General features: G+C 42.6%; 1 protein-coding gene across 1 annotated transcript in view; it reads right to left on the bottom strand.

Moving 5' to 3' along the window:
- RAP1A (RAP1A, member of RAS oncogene family) overlaps window positions 1-21,773 on the bottom strand; it is a 39,432-nt gene extending 17,659 nt beyond the window's left edge. Inside the window, exons 1-2 of the mRNA XM_075264050.1 lie at window positions 21,588-21,773; window positions 3,850-3,911 (exon numbers count right to left, since the gene is read on the bottom strand). The gene's annotated coding sequence lies outside the window, so the exon portion shown is untranslated. The remainder of the gene's footprint in view (window positions 1-3,849; window positions 3,912-21,587) is intronic.
- Between the last annotated feature and the right edge of the window lie 299 nt (window positions 21,774-22,072).

Raw genomic sequence — 22,072 nt, 5'->3', positions numbered from 1 at the left:
AGCCATCTATAATAGTGAAATAAATAAGCTGAACTTAATGAAAACCTAGGCTGAATATATATATGGCTTTTCGGGATTTCTCAGAGGACAGGCCTCTTCTTTGCCAAGTTCCAATGCAATGTTGTTCCAAGTAATTCCTCCATGTCCCTGCTTAGCAGAATTATGCCTTTTTATGGCAATCTATCCTCCCTACTTCTTCGGAGATACTTATTCACCCCTCCTGTTCTCCCTGACAAATAAGGAGAATGACATAGCCAGCAATAAACATCTTTGCTCCTATGTTTATCCTATCAACCATGCTGAGGGATTTCTGTCTCAGTTGTAGTAATAGAATTGTCTTGCCACTCCATAGCTGCTAAACATTAATATTAAGCATGGGCACCAGAGATGGGCAGGAAAAATGAAGCAGTGAACACGTATATCAGGGACAACGCCATTATGCTAGGTGCACTTATGTTGCATGCTGTGCACAGTAGAACTGTAGCTTATTTCACGTGGAATACAATTGCCACAGCTCCTCTTTATATGGTCTCTTAAATTACGTGATATACTTGATTGAAAAATGTCAATGTTTTCTGCTTCCAAAACCTCTCTAAACTGGCTGCCACTAGGTGTCTCCTTACTAGCTAATTTGCTCTCCGTTACTATGGAAGGCCTGTCCATAGATACTATTTAAAAAGCAAAATGTCTTTACAGTAATGGCGAACTCAAACTACTGTTGTAAAGGTCAGTTGCAGTCTTCCGTATTAGAATGACAGAAACAGACATTAAACGGTCGCAAAGTGATTGTGAAGGCAGATTCCATCTACAATAAAGTAAAACAATATGACTGAAGTTATCTTCCTTCATGTTTGTTTACTTTTGTAACGTAAGAAAATTTGGCTGCAAGTTTATAGAAATGCGCACTCCAAGGTTGAAGTACAAGAAGATTATAATTGCAAAATTGCTCTGTTGAGCCAATAGGATCATGACCTCAATGAGCCTCCCTAAACATATAGGCTTCACACTGTCACCTATACCTGGAAATAACTTTTTTTAATTCAGTAAATCTTCCCACCATCACAGTTTGCACAACTGACATTTTACTAAATATTGCCTCTACTAACTGATTCATATTTTTGGTATGATACTTCATATTAACAAAAACAGACTTGATAAATTTAAAGAAAATATATAATTTAACTTTGGTTTTGCTGGTATTTCTACCCATCTGTTTCTTCATGCGGTCTTTTCACGTCACACTAGAATTGTTAATCTGTGATACGTTTCTGAGAACAATCTGCTACTGTTCACATCTAGAGCATTGTTCTCATGCCTCAGCACTCCTACACATCTTCTAAGAAACGGTGCAGATGTATGAAACAAACCATTACTGTGTTTTTAGTGAAACAATGCTTGCCTCTATGCAGATAATACCTAATAAGCCCTAGTTGCTTAAAGAGGTTATCTAAGACTTAATATTACTGACCTATCCTTAGGACAGATCAATATGAGACTGTTGGGGGATTGGATGCCCAGCACCCCCACTGATAACCAGTTTTCTGTAATGCTTCTGGATACAGTAGCAGACATCTTAGGTCTAGTTCACAAAGCGGAAATTTTTTCGCCGTCGGCTCTCACACACAGCATCCTTCTAATTTGGCCCAGATGAATGGGCCGAATCAGGATGGAGTCTTGAGCAGAGGATGCCATGGCTGACTCAGCCACGGAATCCACCTAAAGATAGGGCATGTTGCTGTTTCTTCAAATCCACCCCATTATGATTTTTTCCAGCTTCCCAGTACATTGTACAGAATAATTAATGGTAGCATCATGAAAAAAATGAGGTCTTAAAATTTGTCCCACAAACATAAAGACATTATATGGCTCAGAGTGAAGAAATAAAACAGTTATGGGATTTGGAATGGGATTGGGGGGGGGTAAAATCAAAAACGAAAATTGAAAACTGCCAGCGGCAGGAAGGGGTTAACATTCAACTTGTAACTTTGTATCAGGTGCAGGTTCTGTGTGGGGCTGCCCATCTTCCCACTATTTCATATACGTAACAGTAAGGGGGCGTTCACACTACCATCGGTGTCCGACAGGTAGTGTCCACTGCTAACGTCCGTTCAAATTCTTGTACGGATATCAGCAGAGGACACTAGCTGTGTCCGTGACATTTTTCATTCATTTAAATGGAGATCGGGTACGTTGTTTTACACTCCATGCCTGTCCTTAAGTGTCGGTTCCTAAAGATGTCCGACTTTTCAAGCGGACAGAAAAAACCTACATGTCTGGTTTTGCTGTCTGCTTGAAAAGTCGGACATCTTTAGGAACGGACACTTAAGGACCGGCACGGAGTGTAAAACAACGTATCTGATCTCTATTTAAATGAATGAAAAATGTCACGGACACAGCTAGTGTCCTCTGCTGATGTCCGTGCAAGATTCTGAACAGACATTAGCAGCGGACACTACCTGTCGGACACCCGACGGTAGTGTGCACGCCCCCTAAATTTGAACAGCACGCCAATGGTTTATGATTCTTAAACTTTTATTAGAGCCACAGTCAATACATTTGGTGTTAAACCAACCCTTCACCAGGCCATAAGTAGTATAGAGCTTGCTTGCTAATGGTAACTGGTGCTTCCTATTCAGAGAGAGATACTATAAGAGCAGAAACCAATGGAGTGCTGTTGAAATGTACTGTTACTTTAAGGTACTCTTAGGTCTCTCGACTCAACAGACCTCAATGGTCATTACACAAGTACTGTGTCTATGTAGTTGTGGAGTAGGCACCTTCAGAGAATCTAGGGATTAATGGGGCAGCTACATTCAGAGCAGGAGAATCCTTTAAAGCAAACAAATTGCCAATAACGTCTGCCATATAACACTGAAGCCAATGCTTGCTTGCTTTTTAATATGCTTCAATTCTCATGAAATTTCTTTGTGGTTTGTGCAAATGTTCGCTATACCGTTCAAATAGCTAATGCTATGTTCACACTTACACCTGATTTCTGTCAGCTTGCAAAAAAAAAACATGGATGCTAGACGGTTACATAGCAGATACCCAAATACATCTTTTTTGATGGATTAGTCAATGGGTGTCAATTAAAAAAAAACAAACAACTGACCTTGTTAGTTTGTGTCAGTTTTTGACCAATCCCGCCCCCCCCCCTTTCCATTCTGAGCATGTGCAGAGGGATTAACGGATTGCAAAAAACAGACACAAACTGATCACTACCCATTTGTAATCTGCTTTCCGTAACTCAATGTTTTTGTTTTTATATAGGAAAAAAAAAAAAAAAAAACATGGATTGGTTGCTTTTTGTCTGGTATCATTCTCTAAACTGATAAAAAGTTCTGCAGGTCTGACTTTTGCCCCAAAAGAGGAGATACCAGACAGAAATACTCCGCATATGGTTTTTACAATCCATTGAAATTAATGTGTTTTAAAATTAACTGTTTGAAATCAGGATTTGAGGGAGTTGAGACTGTTTAATAAACGGATTTAGCTCAGAGAGCCAATTAAGCAGATGTGAACCCAGCCTTATTAGTTTATTATTGACTGTACATCCCTGTACACAGCAAGAAATTATGATTTTTATGCCGTCATGAAACTTACTACACCAAAAAAGGATTACCTGATTAACTGCTGAAAAGGCTCACACAGGGCAAAGGCTAGGTACATAAAGGTGTATACCATTGCTATCCAGAAGTAGAGTTGTATCAGCTCTTTCACAAGTATATGACATTCCCTATAAACCCATTCCCATTCTATACAGCAAACAGAAGATTGAGGCACGGAAAATGGGAAAAGTCAGCACAAGCCAAATATTTTACATGTGACAGAAAACAACATGATACTTACTTGCTATCCTAAGCATGTAAACAGTTTCTGCTCCGTGTTTTTGGAACAATTGTGTCAAAGACCTGAAGGGGAAGAAAAAAAAAAGTGTAAAGTGATGACAAAGACATGGCCTCTTTACACATTTCAGCCATCGGGCATTAGATATATAGTTAGTTGCAAGGTTATGTTCATAGTAATTCACCTCCTGTTGCCTTTCCCTAATGCACATAGCGATACTAAGTTACCACAGATCTCACAGCTTCCCAGAGGTCGAGGAGAACACTGAACAGTCCCCGAGCTAAAAAATCTAAGCCCATCACTAACAATACAGGTCAGAATAAAGCAATAACATCTGTCCTAAAGTCTGGACATGTGCACTTAAGTGTTATTTTCATATCAATGGGGAATCAATAAAGACAGGAAATGTACACAATAGACCTGTATAGAAGAAGTAGGTATCCAAGAGTATCCCCCCCCCCAATATGATAGCCATCACTACCAATGTTGCCTGAAAGTGCTGGCCAGCAGAGGTCTCCACTGACTAACTTGCTGCTTCTTGTGAAGTCAGTCTCTTGCAGCAGAGATGATGAGACAGATTACAGAAAGGTAAAGCTTTGCTTTCTTTGTCAAAAGCACTGTGCGTCTTCTGTGTTAACCCTCCATATTCAGAATGCCTCCAATATTAACCCTTCCCTGTCCCCCACTGAAAGCCAACTAAGCTATTGCTGATTCTATATATGAAGGAGACAGGACTTCCTGCCTGGGGGAATGGAGGTGATAGAACTGAATTTTTTTTTTTTTCTAAATTTTAAATAGATTCCCCCAGACCTGTGGGCAGCCACTTTAAAGTGTAACAAAATTTTCAGACAACTTTAAAATTTTCTGGCAGCTTGTGCATCATTAATACAATGGCTCAGTGGTTAGCACTGCAGATTCGCAGCACTGGAGTCCTGGGTTCATATCCCGCCAAGGACAAGATCTGCAAGGAGTTTGTATGTTCTCCCCGTGTTTGCGTGGGTTTCCTCCCACACTGCAAAAGCATGCCCATAGGGAATGTAGATCGTGGGACAGTGGCCGTCAATGTCTGTAAAGCGCTGCGGAATATGACAGCACTATACAAGCATAATCAATACATTTTGTAATATACATGAACACATTTTGACTCCTTTGTTTGTAATTCTGCACTTTCACTCTTTTCCCTGCTTCTAAAAATGTAAGGTATATGGACGCTGTGAAATGGAGAAAATGAGGGTGGCGAGAAGGAGATGGTAATGTCAAACACCTATATCTCGGGCACTATAAAACAAAGGAACTGGCATATGAAAGATTATATATATATATATATATATATATATATATATATATATATATATATATATATATATATATATATATATATTATATATATATATGCGCAAGTGAGAGCGTGCATGTGTTATATTCCACTGCAAATAAAAATCCCTACTGTTTTCAACCAGTGCCATCTCTGGAAATCATACAGATAGACCTGCATTCTCTTTCATAGGACACAAAGAAAGTTTCTACATTTTATAATGCCCAAGATATAGCCGTTGGAAGTGACCTTCTCCCACAGGCCTGTACACCAAACAAGCAGGAAACCACTCAATAGAGAAGCAAGGGCATGAGTGAAGAGGAAAGAAGAAAAAAAAAAAAAAAAAAAAAAAAAAAAGCAGGATTTCACAGAAAGGAGACAAAATGTACTAATGTATATTACAAAACTTATTAATGATACAAATACTGACAGAAAACACTTCACAGTTACACTTTATAATAGCTCACAACAGAATATATTCAGAAACCCTATTCACTCACCAAAATGACCATTTATAATATGAAATCTAAGAAGATCTAAAGCCATCCTGAAGCGTCTTAAAGATGTTGTCCAAGACCTAGCAAAGTTGAATACTGGTGACCTAGCCATAGGATAGGTCATTGGTACCAGATTGGTCCAGGTCCTGCACTGTCCGTGCTGTTTTTTTTCACCGGAAGCCGTATACAGGTATATAACTAGAAGTGAATGAAAACAGCAGCAGTTTGTGGAGTCACTGCTACAGTGTACAGAGCTTTGTACACTGCATACAGCTTCCCATCAGTACAATTTAGTGATGGCAGCTCTGCATCTATTCTAATAATACATGTTATATTCAAGTGACACCTGGTATACGGCGTCAGGTGGGCTGAACAGCAGATTGTCAGTGACGGACCACGACTGATGTGATACAGATGACCTACGCAATGGAGAGCTCATAAGCATTGAGCTTTACTAGCACACGAACAACCACTTTAGCATGCAGCACTAAAAACTAAAAACTCCCTGCATCCCAAAAACAAGACAATATCAAAATCAGATTTTGGAATCCTCTGTTACAAGAACATCCCCATTTCAGCTAAAACACAGCTATATCACTGGCAAAGAATGGCCGTTACCTATAGCCCTTGCAAGTAGAGAGCATGGTGGCCATTAACTAGATGGCTGCAGACACTTTCTAAGATGCAGAACGGCATTAGTCACTACGGCTTTCACTAATTCAGAACCTGACTGGACTGGGAATTACCATTTTCTTGTACAAGGACAATAGCTCACTTTTCCACTATGAAAGAATCAACCCTTGCTTTTTTTTTTTTTTTTTAAAAAAAAAGGTTTTCCGTGGAAATTTATGACTATATCCATAGGATATTCCATAGATGCCCATCTCACGTCTGGGACCGTGCCCTGTGTGCAGCTACAAGAAAATGAGAGAGGGCCTTGAAAACATAAGTCTCGCCATTTATTGGTACGAGATTTGTAAAAGTAGCTGAGCAGCCAGCCTTGGCTAGTCTCAGAAGTTTTGTACAAGGGAAGGCTTTAAATGCCCAACCTTTCAAGAGCCCTAAAAAAATTTTTTTTTTATTTTTCTGTCAACAACAGTAACAAGGAAGCCACTACCCAATATTCTAGAATAGCTGTGTAAAAAAAACAAAAAACAAAAAAAAACAACCACCACCACCACAACACACAAACCTATCCATCACTGCTTTTTAGGTTTCAGTTAAACAGTCTTCAGCGTGTTATAATAGACCAGTAAGCGTTATTGTGCAGTCACAATATTCACCAGGTTTACAACCCTTTAAGTTTACATGGTTACCACTCAGCATCCCGTGATCTCCTTGCCAGAAGAGAGAGACAACGTCTCACAGATGCAGTGGTTGCTATTCACAGCAGCATCTTAGGGAGTTAGACAAGCCCCTCAAAGACTACCAGCGTGATCCGAATAACACAGGCTATATACTCTACATATGGAGCATGTGCAGCTCCTGAGTAATCGCACCATATAAGAGTTCACTGTCATTTCCTTATGCTATGAGGAAGGCCTAGTTCACACGGATTCCGCGTGAACACATTTCGTCGCAGCTTTCCCTTCTGGATTAGGCCCAGTCTGGAGGGAGGTGTCGCAAGGCGGAATCCGCCTGATGAAAGAGCAGCTTGCTTCTTTTTTCTGCGAGTGGGAACAAGCCGCTAGCGGAAAAAAGAATGCTAGGGGTCTACATAGACCTCTATAGTGAGGGGGTGGATTTTCAGGTGGATTCCGCATCAAAATCCACCCCCTCTTGCCCCGTGTGAACTAGTCCTAAGGACTAAGAAAATCAGAGACTCAAATACATGTTTACCACTCTGGATGTAATGATTCTATGGTCCGCATGTTGCTGATCAGCAACACTAGTTGCTGATCGGCAACATACACGCCGCAGATGTCAGTGTACTGCCGCACTCGCCCATTGAGTTCTATGGGCGAGTCGGTGCAGTGCTGCAATTCACGGCCATTACAGACATGCTCTATAAATTGCGGACCACGATTGCGGCCCAGCCACACCACGGATAAAATGTCTGGTGGTGTAAGAGGCCACATTGAGTATAATGTGTCCGCAATTGAAAACCCTCAATTGCGGACTTAAATTACGGTCGTGTAAGACCAGCCTTAGACATATACAAGTAGAATGAGGAACAATAGATAGGTTCATCACATACACCTGAAACTCTCTTAAAGGGCCAATGCTTAGTGAGAACAGAACCTTACACAAGGTGGGATTGTCCCAGTAAGTGGGGTGTCCCTGCACACAAAAGAATTGATAGGACAGTGTCAGACAATGTGGCAAAAAGGTCCAAACTGGGAAAGCCCAAGTGTCATTTTATTTTAAATTGCTAAGTAGAACCAAGGAATGGAAAAAAGGAGGCCCCAGAACAAGGATTGGAAAATCCAAAAATAACCAAAACTGAACATTTCAATTAAGAGGGCGTTCACACTACCATCTGTGTCCGACAGGTAGTGTCCGCTCAAAATCTGTCACGGACATTAGGAGCAGACACTAGCTGTGTCCGTGACACCTGTCATTTATTTCAATGGGCATCGGGTGCGTTGTTTTGCACTCCGTGCCCGTCCTTCCCTGTCCCGCAAGTGAAGATGTCCGACTTCTCAAGCGGACAGAGGAACCCTGCATGCAGTAAACAAGATCTATTTATGGGGAATCTGTCAGCAGTGGAAGCCCTTAGTTCCCTACTCAAATTACTACCAATGTAATATAGGGGCTAGAGCGCAAAAAAATAAAAATAAAAAATGTCTTAATAGAAAGTCGTCCAAATATCTCCAATGCCTCAATAAGCTTTACCCTTCAGAAACAGCATGTTTTTGTTTTGTTTTTTGCAAATACTTGTATTCTAAAAAATACCAATATCAAAAATATATTATAACATAGGACCAGCATAAGAGTTCTAAACTATGTACAACAAGCTATAGTTATTAATGATATAGAAGATGGGATTATTAGCACTTTGTGTATTTTTGTAGATGATACCAAGCTATGTAGTACAGAGCAGTCTATGGAGGACGTACGTAGCTTACAAGCAGACAAGGCAGCCTCATTGCAAATGAGCTTCAATGTGGATAAATGTAAACTTCTGCATCTGGGTAAACACAGTATGCAATGTCAGTCTGCTGCTTCTAAAGCCGGCAGCTTATTGTCAGGTATTAAAAGGGGTATGGACTCATGGGACAGGGATGTAATATAACTACTTAAGCACAATACATTCCGACACATGGGAATCAAAAGAAAAATCATTTGTTTTGTAAATTTTGTTTTTTTACGAGGTTACATATATAAAACTAAATTTGGTATCCTGTTGGGTTATTTGCCCCCAGGTCAGGATTCAATGTTAACCTTTGTGTATTGTCTTCATGCTTGATAGGATATCATCTATACTATATTTGCCCATCGGGCCTTGGCCTGATTTCTTTTCCTTTTCTTATTTGATGTTCTCTACTACTATTGTTTAAATTAAAAAAAAAAATTAAAAAAAACCCTTCAAACTTTGATGCAACATTAATTTGGTATTCCCCAAATCGTACACTCTGATATGGCACAAACTACAGGAGTACATGCATAGGATTTCGGTGTAGCTCTTTGTAAGGGCTAGTTCACATGAGGTTCCGATGCAGTGCACTGAAATCCCGTGGCAGCTTTCTGCTCCGGATTAGGCCTAGTCTGGAGGGTGTTGTCGTGAAGCGGACGTCACTGATTCAACCGCGAAATCCACCTGAAGATAGGACAGCTTGCTTCTTTTTTCCACGCTCGCGGAAAAAGGAAATGACTGGCTCCCATTGATTTCAATGAGAGGCTTTTTTTTTTTTTTTTTTTTTTTTTTTTTTTTTAGCAGGATTTTGATGCGGATTCCACGTCAAAATCCTGACCATTTTGCCCCGTGTGAACTAGCCCTAAGATTATGCTGTTCTGGAACTTCTGAAGGAGGGGGAGAGGTGTCGCACTACATGACTGCATGGGCATTATTTTGGACTAGTTGGTACCCGCGACTTCGTCTGCGGTGATTGTAGAAGTGGGTATATACAGGGGTGGGTAAGGTTTTCGTACTGTGTATAAGGGATGGGATATGAAATGTAACTTTGTATCTTGTTTTTGCTGTAATTCAGAGAATACGTGAGACTTGTGTGTTGAAGTTAATTTGTATTTGAGCTGCTATACGGTGTTGGTATAAACTGTACATAGTGACACTGGGACGGAGGTATTTGAAGTTAATATACTTCGATATACGACATTGTATGCTTTGATATTTTCTGCCAGTAGTGTGTTGACATTTTTTTGCTTTTAAAAGTTGCCATATTCAGGCAGCAGTCAATTTTTTATTTGTCTGTGTCGGGGATGTCTTTATTTGCTGGGCCGGGTGTAGTTTTTCGTTGTTGCATTTATTAGACCGCCTAGGGGTATTTACATGGGTGGGCGGTGTCGCGGATTGTCAGAGCAGTGGGGGTTGGCAAACATGGCTGCTCCGGAGCTTCAAAGAGAGCCTCCTGGAGTATCGTTAAGGTGAGGGGCAAAGTGGTAAAGTATATGTATATGAGATTGTGTGGGGTTAGGGGCTAGGCTGTAGAGGGCAATATGAATTTTGTGGCTTGCTATGGTCCAAACTGTGTGAGATTGCAGAGATGGTGATGTGAGTTTGGGTTTTGTGGGGGTCCTGGCACAAACGTATGTGCGCTATTGTGACGAAAAGTAGCCTATTGCGCAATCGGGTGTATTAACTATGTTTGTGGAAACTTTTAGCCAAATCGGTGGAGCGGGTTTTGCGTGATTGAGGAACAAACATCCGAACATCCAAACACACAAACTCACAAAGGCTGTGCTTTGGCAGTCGAATCGCCCTGTGCTCTGTGAGGGTCATTTGCATACCCAGAAAAATATGCTTTAGGCCAGGGTCCCACGTGGTGGAAACGGCATAGAAGAAACTGTTGTGTTTTTACAGTGAATCCTGTGAACACATTGCAGAAATGTACGAGAAATGCTGAGACTTCCAAATCCGTTGCATTTTCAGAAATGGCAGCATCTCAATTATCCCTAAGGAAAAACAAGTAGTTTCCCTATAGGTGTAACTGAAGTAAAAAGTCCATAGACTTTCAGTGCAGCCTGTTATGTGGGGCCTTAGCCTTGCAGTCATCCTGGAAGGCTATTCTACATATCAGAGGTATGCTTGGAATTGTCTATGCAGCAGATACATTACTAGAACAAGTGTAGGTGATAGACTAAGAAATACGGGGAAAAGCTGTTACACGTCACATATCCTCAAAAGATAAGAAAGAACTCCCCCTCCCTCTCACTACAGAAGACAAGGCTTTTTCATTGTAAGGACAGTGAATGTACAGAATAACCTTTCCCAAGAACTGATCACAGCAGCAACAGCTTAGATGCTTTTTCCCAGTATAATAGCATTGATACTTATGGAAACATTCAGGGGGGTTATTTTCTTCACTCATCTCTTCAGTCATGACCTTTCCCTCCCTATGATGAAGCTGATTGAAAAAGTCTTAACCGTACCATGTAACCTGCAGAATGCATACATTACCAACTAAGTGTCGCCTCTCCCCTTCAGGTACTCTTCAATATACACAAACCAATGTCAGAAGAAAGAATCAGTATCAAAGTAATGACAGTACCTTGTAGGGCGGCTTCGACACTTTCCATAGATGCCTTTCTTATTCTACAATGCAGCTCCAATTTCAGGAAAAATCAACATATTATTCTTATGCAAATTAGCTGAAAAGGGTTTTAGGGACATTTTGCCTGCTGAGGCTTTTGCGCTCTGCTTTAGATAACTGCACCTAACTGCAGACATAGTGAAGATAATAAGGGGAAGATCTGAGCAGCAGTTATTTAGAGCAGAAAATGAAACGCCCCGAAAGCCCTTTTCAACTAAATTCCATAATAAATGAAAGATTTTCATTAAAATGGAGCTGTAATGCAGATTAAGAAAGGCATCGTACAAGGTGCTAGCATTAATTGGATACATATCTTCCTGCTGACAGACTCTCTTTAATCTATTACAATACAGTCATGTCATTGGGGGGCAAGCTCTCAGTCTCAGGCCTTCTCTTGTGACTCCCATTCTGGTGGACTTGAGCATTCCTTGCATCAAAGGATATTTATGGGATAAGTATTTTTATCTTTAATAGATTGGCCTTTTTGTGGCATGGCGATACCTAGGGCTGGGCCATTAAACAAAATTTACGGTGGGGGGAGGGATCACACAAAGCATGTTGCCGCTCATGGAAAAAAGCAGCGAGCTGCTCTTCCTTCAGGCGGATTCCGCTGCTGATTCAGTCCCAGTGTCCTCCTCGTGGGGCAGCACCCTCGGGACTAGGCTCATTCATTTGGGCCTACTCCAGAGCGGGAAGCTACGACAGTCGTGGCAGGCGCATTTTGGCCCTATTCTGACGCAGCTTCCCGGGTCAGAATCAGGACCAAAATCAACCATTCTGCACTAGCCCTTAGTCCTTGCCAGACCTATTGAATGCACACCCTGTTAGGTGTGTGAGAGCAGGGAAGGCTAAGGAGTCATCTGTCATAAATCCATTATTCTGAATTAACATTTTGTAACTGATGCTAGCTAACCCTTCGGGGCCATTAACATGTAGGAATTTGACACAGATTTGGGGTGGATTTTACACCTGAGTCAGTGTCAGATTCCGCATCCCATTATTTTCAATGGGAGGCAGAGATCGTAGCAAGAAGCTGAAAAATAAGTATCCAGCTTGGTCTTCTTGCAGCTGACTCAGCCCAACAGTTCATGGCTCAAGAAGCCCTGTGATTAGGCCCATTCATCTGGGCCTAGTCAGCATTGGAAAGCCACAACTGAATGCCAATGCACTACATTAGCATCCAGTAAAGGGTGGCAGGGAATTCCTCTTCATTTTCCACCATGTGAACCGCCCCATACTCTCTTTAATGGTGTTTCGCCACTGTGGATACCCATCATCGTATTAATATTATAAATGTGAAAGTTTGTGAGTTTGTGTGTTTGGATGTTTGTTCCTCAATCACGGAAAAACCGCTCCACCAATTTGGCTGAAATTTTCCACAAACATAGTTAATACACCCGATTAAACAATAGGCTACTTTTCGTCACAATAGCGCACATACGTTTGTGCCAGAACCCCCACAAAACCCAAACTCGCACCACCATCTCTGCAATCTCACACACTTTGGACCATAGCAAGCCACAAAATTCATATTGCCCTCTACAGCCTAGCCCCTAACCCCACACAATCACATATACACTCACCGGCCACTTTATTAGGTACACCTGTCCAACTGCTCGTTAACACTTAATTTCTAATCAGCCAATCACATGGCGGCAACTCAGTGCATTTAGGCATGTAGACATGGTCAAGACAATCTCCTGCAGTTCAAACCGAGCATCAGTATGGGGAAGAAAGGTGATTTGAGTGCCTTTGAACGTGGCATGGTTGTTGGTGCCAGAAGGGCTGGTCTGAGTATTTCAGAAACTGCTGATCTACTGGGATTTTCACGCACAACCATCTCTAGGGTTTACAGAGAATGGTCCGAAAAAGAAAAAACATCCAGTGAGCGGCAGTTCTGTGGGCGGAAATGCGTTGTTGATGCCAGAGGTCAGAGGAGAATGGCCAGACTGGTTCGAGCTGATAGAAAGGCAACAGTGACTCAAATAGTCACCCGTTACAACCAAGGTAGCCAGAAGAGCATCTCTGAACGCACAGTACGTCGAACTTTGAGGCAGATGGGCTACAGCAGCAGAAGACCACACCGGGTGCCACTCCTTTCAGCTAAGAACAGGAAACTGAGGCTACAATTTGCACAAGCTCATCGAAATTGGACAATTGAAGATTGGAAAAACGTTGCCTGGTCTGATGAGTCTCGATTTCTGCTGCGACATTCGGATGGTAGGGTCAGAATTTGGCGTCAACAACATGAAAGCATGGATCCATCCTGCCTTGTATCAACGGTTCAGGCTGGTGGTGTCATGGTGTGGGGAATATTTTCTTGGCACTCTTTGGGCCCCTTGGTACCAATTGAGCATCGTTGCAACGCCAAAGCCTACCTGAGTATTGTTGCTGACCATGTCCATCCCTTTATGACCACAATGTACCCAACATCTGATGGCTACTTTCAGCAGGATAATGCGCCATGTCATAAAGCTGGAATCATCTCAGACTGGTTTCTTGAACATGACAATGAGTTCACTGTACTCCAATGGCCTCCACAGTCACCAGATCTCAATCCAATAGAGCATCTTTGGGATGTGGTGGAACGGGAGATTCGCATCATGGATGTGCAGCCGACAAATCTGCGGCAACTGTGTGATGCCATCATGTCAATATGGACCAAAATCTCTGAGGAATACTTCCAGCACCTTGTTGAATCTATGCCACGAAGAATTGAGGCAGTTCTGAAGGCAAAAGGGGATCCAACCCGTTACTAGCATGGTGTACCTAATAAAGTGGCCGGTGAGTGTACATATACTTTACCACTTTGCCCCTCACCTTAACGATACTCCAGGAGGCGCTCTTTAACGCTCCGGAGCAGCCATGTTTGCCGACCCCCACCACTCTGACAATCCGCGACACCGCCCACCCATGTCAATACCCCTAGGCGGTCTAATAAAAGCAAAAAAAAAAAGTTTAAAAAATGTAAAAAAAAAAAAATAAATAAAAAAGGATTAAAAATTCAAATCACCCCCCTTTCCCTAGAACACATATAAAAGTAGTTAAAAACTGTGAAACATATACATGTTAGGTATCCCCACGTCTGAAATCGCCCGCTCTACAAAGCTATACAAATATTTTTCCTGTTCGGTAAACGCCGTAGCGGGAAAAATGGTCAAAAGTGCCAAACCGCCATTTTTTCACTGTTTTGATTCTGATAAAAATTTGAATAAAAAGTGATCAAAGCAATAACATTTCCCGAAAATGGTAGAACTACAAAGTACACCCGGTCCCGCAAAAAAAGACGCCCTATACATCCCCGTACACGCACGTATAAAAAAGTTACGGCTGTCGGAATATGGCGACTTTTCAAAAAATAATTTTTTAACACAGTTTTGGATTTTTTTTAAGGGGTCAAAATGTAAATAAAACCATATAAATTTGGTATCCCTGGAACCGTACCGAAATACAGAATACAGGGGACATGTCATTTTGGTTGCACAGTGAACGCCGTAAAACCAAACCCGTAAGAATGTCGCAGAGATGCATTTTTTCTTCAAATCCACCCCATTCTGAATTTTTTCCCTGCTTCCCAGTACATTATATAGAATAAATAATGGTGGCATCATGAAGAAAAATTTGTCCCAGGAAAAATTAAGACCTCATATGACTCTGGGAACGGAGAAATAAAAAAGTTATGGGGTTTAGAAGGAGGGGAGTCAAAAACGAAAATCAAAAAATGCCATCGGCGGGAAAGGGTTAACTTCAAATACTTCTGTCCCAAAGTCACTATGTACAGTTTATACCAACACTGTATAGCAGCTCAAATACAAATTAACTTCAACACAAAAGTCTCACGTATTCTCTGAATTACAGCAAAAACAAGATACAAAGTTGCATTTCATATCCCATACCTTATACACACTACGAAAACCTTACCCACCCCTGTATATACCCACTTCTACAATCACCGCAGACGAAGTTGCGGGTACCAGCTAGTGGTCTATAAAAACCAGACAGTACACAGATGTCATCCATGTGATGTCCATTCTTCATGAAATCAGAGACAGGTCATCCACACAAACTGAATATGTGAAAGACCATGTGCGGTCAGTGATGACCACGGAAGTCAGAAATCTGTTAAAAGCCCATGGGTGGTGGTACACATCTGCAAAGAAATCTTTAAAAAAAAAAAAAAAAAATTAATAAAAGTTTTAAAAAATATGTATTCTCTAAACTAGAGAATAAAATTACTGATAGGTGGACACGAGACCCCCTCTGATTCTGGGGGTGATTTATCCCCACAATGAATGTAGCTAAAGTGTACACAGATGAACCCCTGCTCCCATTTATTTCAATGGCAGTGCTGGAAATAGCTGAGGTTCAGCACTTTTCCATTGGTACCACCAAAGTGAATGACAGCGGGGAGAGTCTGCTCACAAGTGGTTAAAGATCCCCCCAAAATTTAAAAATCGCCCTGGGGCTGGTCCCATACCTGTAAAGTTGCCAACCTGTTCCTAGGACAGCCTGGAGCCTACTGAAGGCTCCCAGGCCTATCATAGTAACGCTAGAGCCATTGGAGGCTCAGTCTCACTGCCCCTAAGCAGTAATTTAAAGAGGACCTTTCATTGATTTGGGTACAAGCAGTTCTATATACTGCTGGAAAGCCTATAGCGCTGTACAGTGTGAGCGGGGAGGAACGCCACCTCCCTCTGCTCACAGTGTATAGCGTGATAGGCGCTGCTGTGGAGAAGGACGTAAAGAGCTACAGTACCGGCACCGATAGCTCTTTACCTGGGGCACAGATCGGTAAAGCCGACATTGCGCTGAATTCAGTGCACTGTTGGCTTTCCAGCAGTATATAGAACTGCCTGTGCCCAAATCAATGAAAGGAATATTCGTGGAATACCCATACCTCCCCCCCCCCCCCCCGAAATTGCCCGATTTCCAAAAAACACAAAAACAACACACATTAGGCATTCTACATCCAAAAATGCCCAAACTGTAGAAATATGACTGCCTTGTGAGATGGAAGCAAAATTAATGCATGAGGCCTAACAAGTCTATTAGACATGAGCCAGGGGCAGGAGTTCAGCCTAACAATGTAAACAGAAAGTATTTTATTTACTGAGACAGCAAGTAGACAAATGGATCCTGTCACGTTACTGACAGACAGCATTAGGAAGACATAACTACATTAAAAAATTAATATGCTATAAAATATTAATACATAGTAGATTTACACTGGACAGCCACTTTACACTATATGCACATGCTGCAGAAACCTGCAGAATACTACAACAGAATCTCAAAGGGTTAAGTAGGACAAGTCACCTGTATGAGATGAGCAGGGGTCCGACAGTCGGGGCCCCCTGCAGCCACTATACTGAGAACAGAAGCAGATAACGGCCATGGAGAGTTACTGCAGTACGTCATCCGAATCAAACACTTGGAAGAGCCCAGACAATTCCTTTAATACATGGCGTGTGGGGATTTTCACTGCAGATTTCACATACTTCAAAGAGTAGTGAAAACAGAAATAAAATCGGCACGTAGGTTTGTTCAGGATTTAGGGTCAGTTCACACAGATTTTTGCAGGCGAATTTTGACGCGGAATCCGCCTCTCATTCATTTCAATGGGAGTCACTAATGGGGTTTTTTTTCAGTCGGGGGGGGGGGGGGGGGGAGAGAGAGTAACATGACCTATGTTCAGGCGGATTTCGCCTAGAAAAAAAACATTGAAATCAATGGGAGTCGGGGGGGGGGGGGGGGAATAAATAAAATCACAACAGATTTTTTTGTGATATTTTTGCAAAAACTGCTAGGTTTTTTTTGTTTTGTTTTTTAGAGAAAAATTTCAAGTTTCACACAATGTGCTGGAGAAAAAAAATATGGGTCAAATACCCGCATCATACCAAAAACTGCATGGAAAAAAAAAAGTTTCCTATTTCCTGCAGATTTTTTCAGCTTGACAAAAACTCCATGTTAGAAACAGACATTCTTAAGTTTCCAAGGAACCTTAAGGGTATTCACACAGTTTTTGCAGGCAAATTTTGAAGCGGAATCTGCCTGCAAAAATGTTTCTCATTGACTTCAATGGGGGCTGCTTGCTTTTTTTTCCCACTAGCTAGTAACAGAAAAAAGAAGTGACATGCCCTATTTTGTCACTGACTCCGCATCTCGGGACACACTCCTTGTTTACGCCCATTCGTTCGGGCTTAAATCAGGAGCGGGATACACTGTATCGGTATCCCGACGTGGCTAGCCGTGCCAAAAAAAAAAACAAAAAACACAGCGGAAAACTTTTCCGTCGTGTGAACGATCCCTTAGAGGTTTATCCAACTGTATCAAACTGATAGACTAATGTTATTTCTGCCTGTTATATCTACATGCTGTGACCCCCCCTCCTCATGTCCTCCAACCACAGTCGGCTGTATTATTAACATCACTCCGCACAGAGAACTAAATGATCCTGCAGTGTGTCTGTGTTTCTTTCTTTTTTAGTTGCTATGATTCCTAGGATTTCTCTATCTGCCATGAGCTTGTATGTGTTTTTCTCTTTTTATATATTACTGTACCATCTATGAAACTATCACTGAAATTTCCCCATTGTGGGACTATTAAAGGATTATCTTATAGATTTAGCGGCAGCCCAATTTTTTTTTTCCTTAGGTGTAAAGCATTCAAGTGAAAGTAAGAAACCGTGTAACAATTTATCACGGGAAAGAACAATCACCTATTAACAGCTCAATTCACTGAAGACAAGCTGAACTTCACAGAAGTCTATGGAGAAGGGAAGGAGAACGAGGAATAAATTAGACGTAAAGACATGCAAATTGTCCTGGAGCAGATGAAAGTAAGGCCTGATTCCCATCTGCACATGGGTTTCTGTTTGGGGAGTTCGCTTGAGGACCCCCTAATGGAAACCTAATCTGCATAAAAAAAAGCGGTTACCTTAGGAAATCGGAAGACCCCATAAACTATAATGGGGTCCGTGTGGTTTCCGCATGAAAAACGCACCAAGAAAAGTCCTACTTTTCTCTCAGCATCTTTCATGCTGAGAGGGGAACAGAATGGCCCAAAAGCAGATGTGAACCGGGGTCAAGATATCCATCTCACCAGCTTCATGCATCTCAGTGCTGGCAGTTAATTGAACAGGTTAGCAGACAGATGAAAGCTCATAAGCAGAGAAACTTAGTTCTATTAAATACCTGAATTATGAAATTTATTAAAAAAAATTTTTAAACACAACTCTAAGCTAAGGCAAACTATTCATCGATGGGTTCAAACTCTGCATAACCCTGATGATAAGCTGCTTGAAGCGGCTGTCTTTTTCATACTATTAGTAGTGACTATACTGGGTGCTGGGTCTCATTCACTTCAAAACACAGCAATACCCCGAACTGCTGCTATGAGAAGTACAGGATTTTGAGGATTGGAGAAAATGAAGTAAATGAGAGGCGGAATGGCTTGCACTAATACCACGGCTGCTTCAGACAGCTGATCAGGCAGAGGTGGAGAGCTGGAATACCAACATTAGGTCATTCTATTAGGCCACTTCTATAAAACATAACCATTTAACCCATTTTGCCAGGTGGCCTATGGAGCTGCATAAACAGGTTGAGAAACTAGGCCCAAAAGGTCTTTGCCTTTCCTTGACTATTATGCAGAGGAACATGACAGCAAAATAGTTGCTATTGTTTCCCTATGTGGCAAAACACACACGCTCCTTGTTTTACTATAGAAGTACAATAACGTATTTGTGCTTTCCATGCTACAAGCAAACAGGACAGTTGAACCCCAAAATCCAGAGTCTAAAAAAAATTTCTTTACAGAAGAATGCCACTGCACAGCAAGGAAAAATGACAAGATTCTACCATTAGGAAGTCCTTCTTCAAAAAGGTTATACCCCTGCATAGTCTGACCCTGGCAGCAGGAGCGCACACTTTCAGACTGTGAAGGGACACACCTCCCAGCTGGCAACACCCAGTTGTCAACGTGACTAGGAGTAATAACAGAGGAACAACACAACGTGGAAGATAAAAAAAAAAATGTTATTTCATGAGTTACTCAAGCAGTAAGGTCTCATACACACAACCATATTCAGTCCAACCACAGCTGTGTACATGATGCAGTGAGGACCAACAGCCTTATGCATTCAGTATAATAGTGATCGGGCCATCGGGGTGCCCGCTGCGGCACAACTGCCTATGATGCAGAGTTTCATGCACACAGCTGCAGTCAGTCTTGGAGATGTAGTCCTCACAGGGTTTCCTGGATAGAATACAGTTGTGTGCATTACACGGACTACAACAGAACAGTATTCCTTTACCAGCCATAAAAAAAAAAATCTGTGGTTTCGGTTTGGGGTGTTGGTCATCTTTTCCTTGCTTCACCTCTGCTCACTGCCGTCCAGTTCTCCCCAGAGAGCTATCTATCTAAGGATGGAGGGTTGAGTTGGGCAGCAGTTAGGGAAGGTCATCTACACCATAGAGCAAAGCTCCAGGAAGATAAGTACTGCCCCAAAAGCCCTTTGCACCTCATGTGCACATAAGTAAAACAGCAATGGATATGCAATGCTGAATAACAGCCATATCTGGAAAGTGTATAAGGTACTGGGATTACTTTGACTAAAATTTTCCTAATGACAGACTCTCTGTAAGTTACATATACCTGTACAATATCTTAAAGGAGTAGGAATACCTGATGTGAGTGAGGGTCATGTTACCATACTAAACACCCCATCATCAGAGAGGAGCAGGGCCACAGACTGGTCAGTCCTAAGCAATAAAGCTCCTCTTATTCATTAAAGTGAATTCTTAGGAAAGAAAATATGCCACAAGCTTTGCAACTTACTGCACAATAATCAATAATAGTACAATAATTAAAAATATTTCATCTCTTTATTTTGAAGCCAGAGCGAGCAACATTTTTCCGACACCAACGCCCCGAGGAGACCATGCATGTGGTTCTCGTCTATAAAATTCATGGCTACTGTGGTTACCACACAACTCCCATAAACTACAATGTAGAAAGCAGAAAAGACAGGCACTTCTAAATACAGTACACTTGTTAGGTTACCAAACAGGGGTCAAGGGATATCACGCTCCTAATAAGCGGAGGGCACACGATGGCCGCACAGTATTAGAGTCTCGGCTGTTTTTCTCTGACCATCACAGATCTGTGTTCAGATGATTGTGCAGACTGTTATAGAAGATGTGCTAGTCAGTACAATAAATTGTCATAAGTAAGATGACTGCCCGCTTAGAACATCTCTTCCTGTTCTGAAGAGGCGGTCTGCAGAGAAGCATGTCATGTCACCTCTTACGCCTCTGCTGAATAGCACAGAGGAGTCACAGGACGGATCACTACACATGCTTATTAGTATGTATGACAAAGCAGCCATCCCCAGACCGGCACTCCAGCCAGCTGTTACCTGTCATGACAGTGAGCCCTCTAGTTAGTAGGGAGCCTACTCGTGACCAAACACCATCCTCACAATGTCAAACTTCCCTTTATAGATCTCAAATCACACGTCACCTAGGACATAACAGATCCCACATCACATTGGACACACACATGTGACCAGGCTTGAGCAACTACATCAAACCACCAGTGACCCAGCCAAACAGAAAATGACATAGCCCGTACAGTACCGGGCAGCAGATGACACTACACCCTCTGTCTAGCATCTACTTGTTGCAATTTCCCTGGTTACTCAGTGACCAGCAGAAGTGGACACATAGCAATTACAGGTTACAAATAGCCAGTGCCCAGGCTGCGGTCACAATGTCACAAGTCAGCTCTGTTGTCACCACCACACCCACTAGCCTTACCACCCACACAGGGTGCAGAGCAGTCAGCCACAGGGGGCACAGGCAGAGGGCACCATGTGGGCACTGACCAGGGACCAATGACAGCCCTGCTCCCTTCCACTGCCCGACTTAAGTGCCAGCTCTCCAGCCAAGCAGCCACCCAGAGGGCAGGCGGAAGAAGTTTCACTGGAGCTCACAAGCCTACACGGCAGCAGCACGGAAACAGGACGCGGCTGGGGCGTACAAAGCCTGGAGGAAGTCACAGTGAAAGGCCTGAACCCTCCCCACCCAACCCGGACAGGGAGATTACAACTCGGGGCCTAAAGTGAAGGGCGGGCCGCATCCCCGGCGTTTCCTGAGCTTTCAGCCCGTCCTCCACTTCACTATAGAAGCTCGAAGTTCACACCCAGCTGCCGCTTACCACCAGACTGGCTTCTTCCACAATGCTGCTGCCGACACCTCCAGCCGGATCCCCCGGCAAGACCCTTGTCCCCTTGTGCGAGCACTAAACCGTCTCCTAACCGGACACACAGGCACACAACAGCCGCTACTAGCGCCTCACGCCGGGAACCCGCCTCGCCTGTGCGCGTCACCGCCTCCTACTCGCGGGGAAGAGGCGTGGCCTGCAGGACAGTGAGCGCGCGGCTCCGAGCATCTCTCGACACAGCCAATGAGAGCCGCAGAACCTCCGAGACCGTTATGTGATGTAAGGAGCCCGGCTTCCTGTCACATACGGCCAGTTGTACGTGCATATAGAAGTGGCCTGGAATTACAACGTGTGTGTAGGCAGCCAATGGCAAGGCCCGAGTCATGCTATAGGCGCACTGACGTGTCACAGGTCCGCCTCGAGGGTCAGAGCCTTCCTGTGACTATAGAATAGTTCTGTGTCAGTGGAGCTCGCCCTAT

The sequence above is a fragment of the Leptodactylus fuscus genome, chromosome 2 (assembly GCF_031893055.1).
Source record: "Leptodactylus fuscus isolate aLepFus1 chromosome 2, aLepFus1.hap2, whole genome shotgun sequence".
NCBI classification, from domain to species: Eukaryota; Metazoa; Chordata; class Amphibia; order Anura; family Leptodactylidae; genus Leptodactylus; species Leptodactylus fuscus.
The sequence above is the reverse complement of the archived record's forward strand: the minus strand, read 5'-3'. Positions and strand labels throughout refer to the sequence as shown.